Genomic DNA, 6,696 nt, shown 5'->3' with positions numbered 1-6,696 from the left:
CCCAAAACAAAGCAAAAAAAAAACTGAAGCTTAATCAAAGTTCTCTCGATAATCCCCCTGAAAAATGAGAACAGCCGCTCTATATAAACCAGCAGTAAACGCATAAAGTAAAGTATATCTTATATATAATAAATAAACAAGCATATATATACAAGACAAATTATATATATTATATGGTAAACGAAAAAATTCTACAAATAAAGGACAAAAATATATTTATTAAAATTAATCAGAAAGTTTAAATTGCCAGGGTTTGGGTCGCAAGTCAAAGTTTGAGCCGAGGAGTTGTAAAAGCAAAATTTTGCATATGGCGAGGGGCGGTCGAGGGGTCTTACAGCTAACAACAGGCAAGACAAGGCGCCCAAGCAGCTGCACCAACAACTTTTTCCCTTCTCTTCTCCTCATCACCATATCTATATCCACATACATATATATAGTATACTCGTACGTATCTAGATCTCTCACTCAGAGGCAGGATATCCGTTTCTGCGTTGAGCGGAAGTTGTTGTGAAAATAACACAGCAAATAACTTTTGCTACCGCAATGAGCACTGCAGGCCTCTCAATCCTACATATCCCCAATTTTCTTCCCGTCATCGCCCCTCTATAAGCTCCTTTGAATATGCAGGTTCGTATTTAATTAAATTAATCTAACAAGCAAATTTTTAGGGATGGTGTGTTTCGACAAACTTGACAAAATATTCCTTTTTTTTAGCTGTAATCCCATTTTTTTAGCCGAGCTAGAGCTAAAAAACTGAACATGGTATTGGACATATCTGTTAAAAATAAATTTCCTGATTTCTTAACCTTTAAAACAGAGCTCGCACCGAAAAAGCAGAACCGTAATGATAAAAGTAAGTATAGGGGTTTTAAGTTTCGAAAGTTAGCTGCATAAAACAGTCATTGCTTTACCCATGCGGCTTGTTTTGACAAAGTTAGAGCTAAGAAACGGCAACCAGGCCGTGCTCTCTGCTGTCAAAAGACGTAGCATAATTTCGGGCATAAAAAATCAGTTCTTTGGCCATAGCACAGCCAAAAATGGGCCAAATAAGGAATGTAATACCTCGCAGGGCTCGTAACTTAATGGCCATGATTCCCAATTGGTTTGCATTCAAATCTGGGAAACTTCATTTTGGGCCCATTTTTGAAAATTTTGATGATGGTACCCCTTATCAAAAATGCGAAATTTGGCCCAAAATTGACTTTCCCAAAATCGAAAAACTAGTGATAGGGGATGTTAGTATTGGTCGTTAGCAGCACAAAACAGTCGTTCTTTTGGCTGTGCGTCTTGTTTTGACAGAGCTAGAGCTAAAAACCGAAAAGAATGTTGCGAATTTCTGTTAGAAATCGGTTTCCTGATATTTTAGACCATAAAAGAGAGCTCGCAGCAATAAATCAGAACAATAACTCAAAAACTAGGTATAGGGGTGTTAAGTTTCGAGAGTTAGCTGCATAAAACAGTCATTGCTTTACCCATGCGGCTTGTTTTGACAAAGTTAGAGCTAAGAAACGGCAACCAGGCCGTGCTCTCTGCTGTCAAAAGACGTAGCATAATTTCGGGCATAAAAAATCAGTTCTTTGGCCATAGCACAGCCAAAAATGGGCCAAATGAGGAATGTAATACCTCGTAGGGCTCGTAACTTAATGGCCATGATTCCCAATTGGTTTGCATTCAAATCTGGGAAACTTCATTTTGGGCCCATTTTTGAAAATTTTGATGATGGTACCCCTTATCAAAAATGCGAAATTTGGGCCAAAATTGACTTTCCCAAAATCGAAAAACTAGTGATAGGGGTTGTTAGTATTGGTCGTTAGCAGCTCAAAACAGTCATTCTTTTGGCTGTGCGTCTTGTTTTGACCGAGCTAGAGCTAAAAACCGAAAAGAATGTTGCGAATTTCTGTTAGAAATCGGTTTCCTGATATTTTAGACCATAAAAGAGAGCTCGCAGCAATAAATCAGAAGAATAACTCAAAAACTAAGTATAGGGGTGTTAAGGTTCGAGAGTTAGCTGCATAAAACAGTCATTGCTTTACCCATGCGGCTTGTTTTGACAAAGTTAGAGCTAAGAAACGGCAACCAGGCCGTGCTCTCTGCTGTCAAAAGACGTAGCATAATTTCGGGCATAAAAAATCAGTTCTTTGGCCATAGCACAGCCAAAAATGGGCCAAATGAGGAATGTAATACCTCGTAGGGCTCGTAACTTAATGGCCATGATTCCCAATTGGTTTGCATTCAAATCTGGGAAACTTCATTTTGGGCCCATTTTTGAAAATTTTGATGATGGTACCCCTTATCAAAAATGCGAAATTTGGGCCAAAATTGACTTTCCCAAAATCGAAAAACTAGTGATAGGGGTTGTTAGTATTGGTCGTTAGCAGCTCAAAACAGTCGTTCTTTTGGCTGTGCGTCTTGTTTTGACCGAGCTAGAGCTAAAAACCGAAAAGAATGTTGCGAATTTCTGTTAGAAATCGGTTTCCTGATATTTTAGACCATAAAAGAGAGCTCGCAGCAATAAATCAGAAGAATAACTCAAAAACTAAGTATAGGGGTGTTAAGGTTCGAGAGTTAGCTGCATAAAACAGTCATTGCTTTACCCATGCGGCTTGTTTTGACAAAGTTAGAGCTAAGAAACGGCAACCAGGCCGTGCTCTCTGCTGTCAAAAGACGTAGCATAATTTCGGGCATAAAAAATCAGTTCTTTGGCCATAGCACAGCCAAAAATGGGCCAAATGAGGAATGTAATACCTCGTAGGGCTCGTAACTTAATGGCCATGATTCCCAATTGGTTTGCATTCAAATCTGGGAAACTTCATTTTGGGCCCATTTTTGAAAATTTTGATTTTCCATTTTTACCAAAAATGCGAAATTTGGGCCAAAATTGACTTTCCCAAAATCGAAAAACTAGTGATAGGGGTTGTTAGTATTGGTCGTTAGCAGCTCAAAACAGTCGTTCTTTTGGCTGTGCGTCTTGTTTTGACCGAGCTAGAGCTAAAAACCGAAAAGAATGTTGCGAATTTCTGTTAGAAATCGGTTTCCTGATATTTTAGACCATAAAAGAGAGCTCGCAGCAATAAATCAGAAGAATAACTCAAAAACTAAGTATAGGGGTGTTAAGGTTCGAGAGTTAGCTGCATAAAACAGTCATTGCTTTACCCATGCGGCTTGTTTTGACAAAGTTAGAGCTAAGAAACGGCATAAAAGCCGGTTTCCTAAATTTTTCAGCCTTTAAAACAGAGCTCGCACTAAAAAATCAGAACACTTACGCAAAAAGTAAGTAAAGGGGTGTTAAGATTCGGTCGTAAGCTACATAAAACAGTCATTGTTTAAGCTATGCGGCTTGTTTTGACAAAGTTAGAGCTAAGAAACGGCAACTAGGCCGTGCTCTCTGCTGTCAAAAGACGTAGCATAATTTCGGGCATAAAAAATCAGTTCTTTGGCCATAGCACAGCCAAAACTGGGCCAAATGAGGAATGTAATACCTCGTAGGGCTCGTAACTTAATGGCCATGATTCCCAATTGGTTTGCATTCAAATCTGGGAAACTTCATTTTGGGCCCATTTTTGAAAATTTTGATGATGGTACCCCTTATCAAAAATGCGAAATTTGGGCCAAAATTGACTTTCCCAAAATCGAAAAACTAGTGATAGGGGTTGTTAGTATTGGTCGTTAGCAGCACAAAACAGTCGTTCTTTTGGCTGTGCGTCTTGTTTTGACCGAGCTAGAGCTAAAAACCGAAAAGAATGTTGCGAATTTCTGTTAGAAATCGGTTTCCTGATATTTTAGACCATAAAAGAGAGCTCGCAGCAATAAATCAGAACAATAACTCAAAAACTAAGTATAGGGGTGTTAAGGTTCGAGAGTTAGCTGCATAAAACAGTCATTGCTTTACCCATGCGGCTTGTTTTGACAAAGTTAGAGCTAAGAAACGGCAACCAGGCCGTGCTCTCTGCTGTCAAAAGACGTAGCATAATTTCGGGCATAAAAAATCAGTTCTTTGGCCATAGCACAGCCAAAACTGGGCCAAATGAGGAATGTAATACCTCGTAGGGCTCGTAACTTAATGGCCATGATTCCCAATTGGTTTGCATTCAAATCTGGGAAACTTCATTTTGGGCCCATTTTTGAAAATTTTGATGATGGTACCCCTTATCAAAAATGCGAAATTTGGGCCAAAATTGACTTTCCCAAAATCGAAAAACTAGTGATAGGGGTTGTTAGTATTGGTCGTTAGCAGCACAAAACAGTCGTTCTTTTGGCTGTGCGTCTTGTTTTGACCGAGCTAGAGCTAAAAACCGAAAAGAATGTTGCGAATTTCTGTTAGAAATCGGTTTCCTGATATTTTAGACCATAAAAGAGAGCTCGCAGCAATAAATCAGAAGAATAACTCAAAAACTAAGTATAGGGGTGTTAAGGTTCGAGAGTTAGCTGCATAAAACAGTCATTGCTTTACCCATGCGGCTTGTTTTGACAAAGTTAGAGCTAAGAAACGGCATAAAATCCGGTTTCCTAAAACACTTACGCAAAAAGTAAGTATAGGGGTGTTAAGATTCGGTCGTTAGCTACATAAAACAGTCATTGTTTAAGCTATGCGGCTTGTTTTGACAAAGTTAGAGCTAAGAAACGGCAACTAGGCCGTGCTCTCTGCTGTCAAAAGACGTAGCATAATTTCGGGCATAAAAAATCAGTTCTTTGGCCATAGCACAGCCAAAAATGGGCCAAATGAGGAATGTAATACCTCGTAGGGCTCGTAACTTAATGGCCATGATTCCCAATTGGTTTGCATTCAAATCTGGGAAACTTCATTTTGGGCCCATTTTTGAAAATTTTGATGATGGTACCCCTTATCAAAAATGCGAAATTTGGGCCAAAATTGACTTTCCCAAAATCGAAAAACTAGTGATAGGGGTTGTTAGTATTGGTCGTTAGCAGCACAAAACAGTCGTTCTTTTGGCTGTGCGTCTTGTTTTGACCGAGCTAGAGCTAAAAACCGAAAAGAATGTTGCGAATTTCTGTTAGAAATCGGTTTCCTGATATTTTAGACCATAAAAGAGAGCTCGCAGCAATAAATCAGAAGAATAACTCAAAAACTAAGTATAGGGGTGTTAAGGTTCGAGAGTTAGCTGCATAAAACAGTCATTGCTTTACCCATGCGGCTTGTTTTGACAAAGTTAGAGCTAAGAAACGGCATAAAAGCCGGTTTCCTAAATTTTTCAGCCTTTAAAACAGAGCTCGCACTAAAAAATCAGAACACTTACGCAAAAAGTAAGTAAAGGGGTGTTAAGATTCGGTCGTAAGCTACATAAAACAGTCATTGTTTAAGCTATGCGGCTTGTTTTGACAAAGTTAGAGCTAAGAAACGGCAACTAGGCCGTGCTCTGCTGCTTCAAAAGACGTAGCATAATTTCGGGCATAAAAAATCAGTTCTTTGGCCATAGCACAGCCAAAAATGGGCCAAATGAGGAATGTAATACCTCGTAGGGCTCGTAACTTAATGGCCATGATTCCCAATTGGTTTGCATTCAAATCTGGGAAACTTCATTTTGGGCCCATTTTTGAAAATTTTGATGATGGTACCCCTTATCAAAAATGCGAAATTTGGGCCAAAATTGACTTTCCCAAAATCGAAAAACTAGTGATAGGGGTTGTTAGTATTGGTCGTTAGCAGCACAAAACAGTCGTTCTTTTGGCTGTGCGTCTTGTTTTGACCGAGCTAGAGCTAAAAACCGAAAAGAATGTTGCGAATTTCTGTTAGAAATCGGTTTCCTGATATTTTAGACCATAAAAGAGAGCTCGCAGCAATAAATCAGAAGAATAACTCAAAAACTAAGTATAGGGGTGTTAAGGTTCGAGAGTTAGCTGCATAAAACAGTCATTGCTTTACCCATGCGGCTTGTTTTGACAAAGTTAGAGCTAAAAAAAAAAAAAGTTTCTTAATTTTTCCTAAAACTAAAAAAAAACACAAAAAGAAGAAACACAAAAAAGCATTTTTTTTTGACAAAGTTAGAGCTAAGAAACGGCAACTAGGCCGTGCTCTCTGCTGTCAAAAGACGTAGCATAATTTCGGGCATAAAAAATCAGTTCTTTGGCCATAGCACAGCCAAAAATGGGCCAAATGAGGAATGTAATACCTCGTAGGGCTCGTAACTTAATGGCCATGATTCCCAATTGGTTTGCATTCAAATCTGGGAAACTTCATTTTGGGCCCATTTTTGAAAATTTTGATGATGGTACCCCTTATCAAAAATGCGAAATTTGGGCCAAAATTGACTTTCCCAAAATCGAAAAACTAGTGATAGGGGTTGTTAGTATTGGTCGTTAGCAGCACAAAACAGTCGTTCTTTTGGCTGTGCGTCTTGTTTTGACCGAGCTAGAGCTAAAAACCGAAAAGAATGTTGCGAATTTCTGTTAGAAATCGGTTTCCTGATATTTTAGACCATAAAAGAGAGCTCGCAGCAATAAATCAGAAGAATAACTCAAAAACTAAGTATAGGGGTGTTAAGGTTCGAGAGTTAGCTGCATAAAACAGTCATTGCTTTACCCATGCGGCTTGTTTTGACAAAGTTAGAGCTAAGAAACGGCATAAAAGTTCCTAAATTTTTCAGCCTTTAAAACAGAGCTCGACTAAAAATCAGAACACTTACGCAAAAAGTAAGTAAAGGGGTGTAAGATTCGGTCGTAAGCTACATAAAACAGTCA

The sequence above is a fragment of the Drosophila eugracilis genome, unplaced genomic scaffold, assembly GCF_018153835.1.
Source record: "Drosophila eugracilis isolate 14026-0451.02 unplaced genomic scaffold, ASM1815383v1 contig_2147, whole genome shotgun sequence".
NCBI classification, from domain to species: Eukaryota; Metazoa; Arthropoda; class Insecta; order Diptera; family Drosophilidae; genus Drosophila; species Drosophila eugracilis.
The sequence above is the reverse complement of the archived record's forward strand: the minus strand, read 5'-3'. Positions refer to the sequence as shown.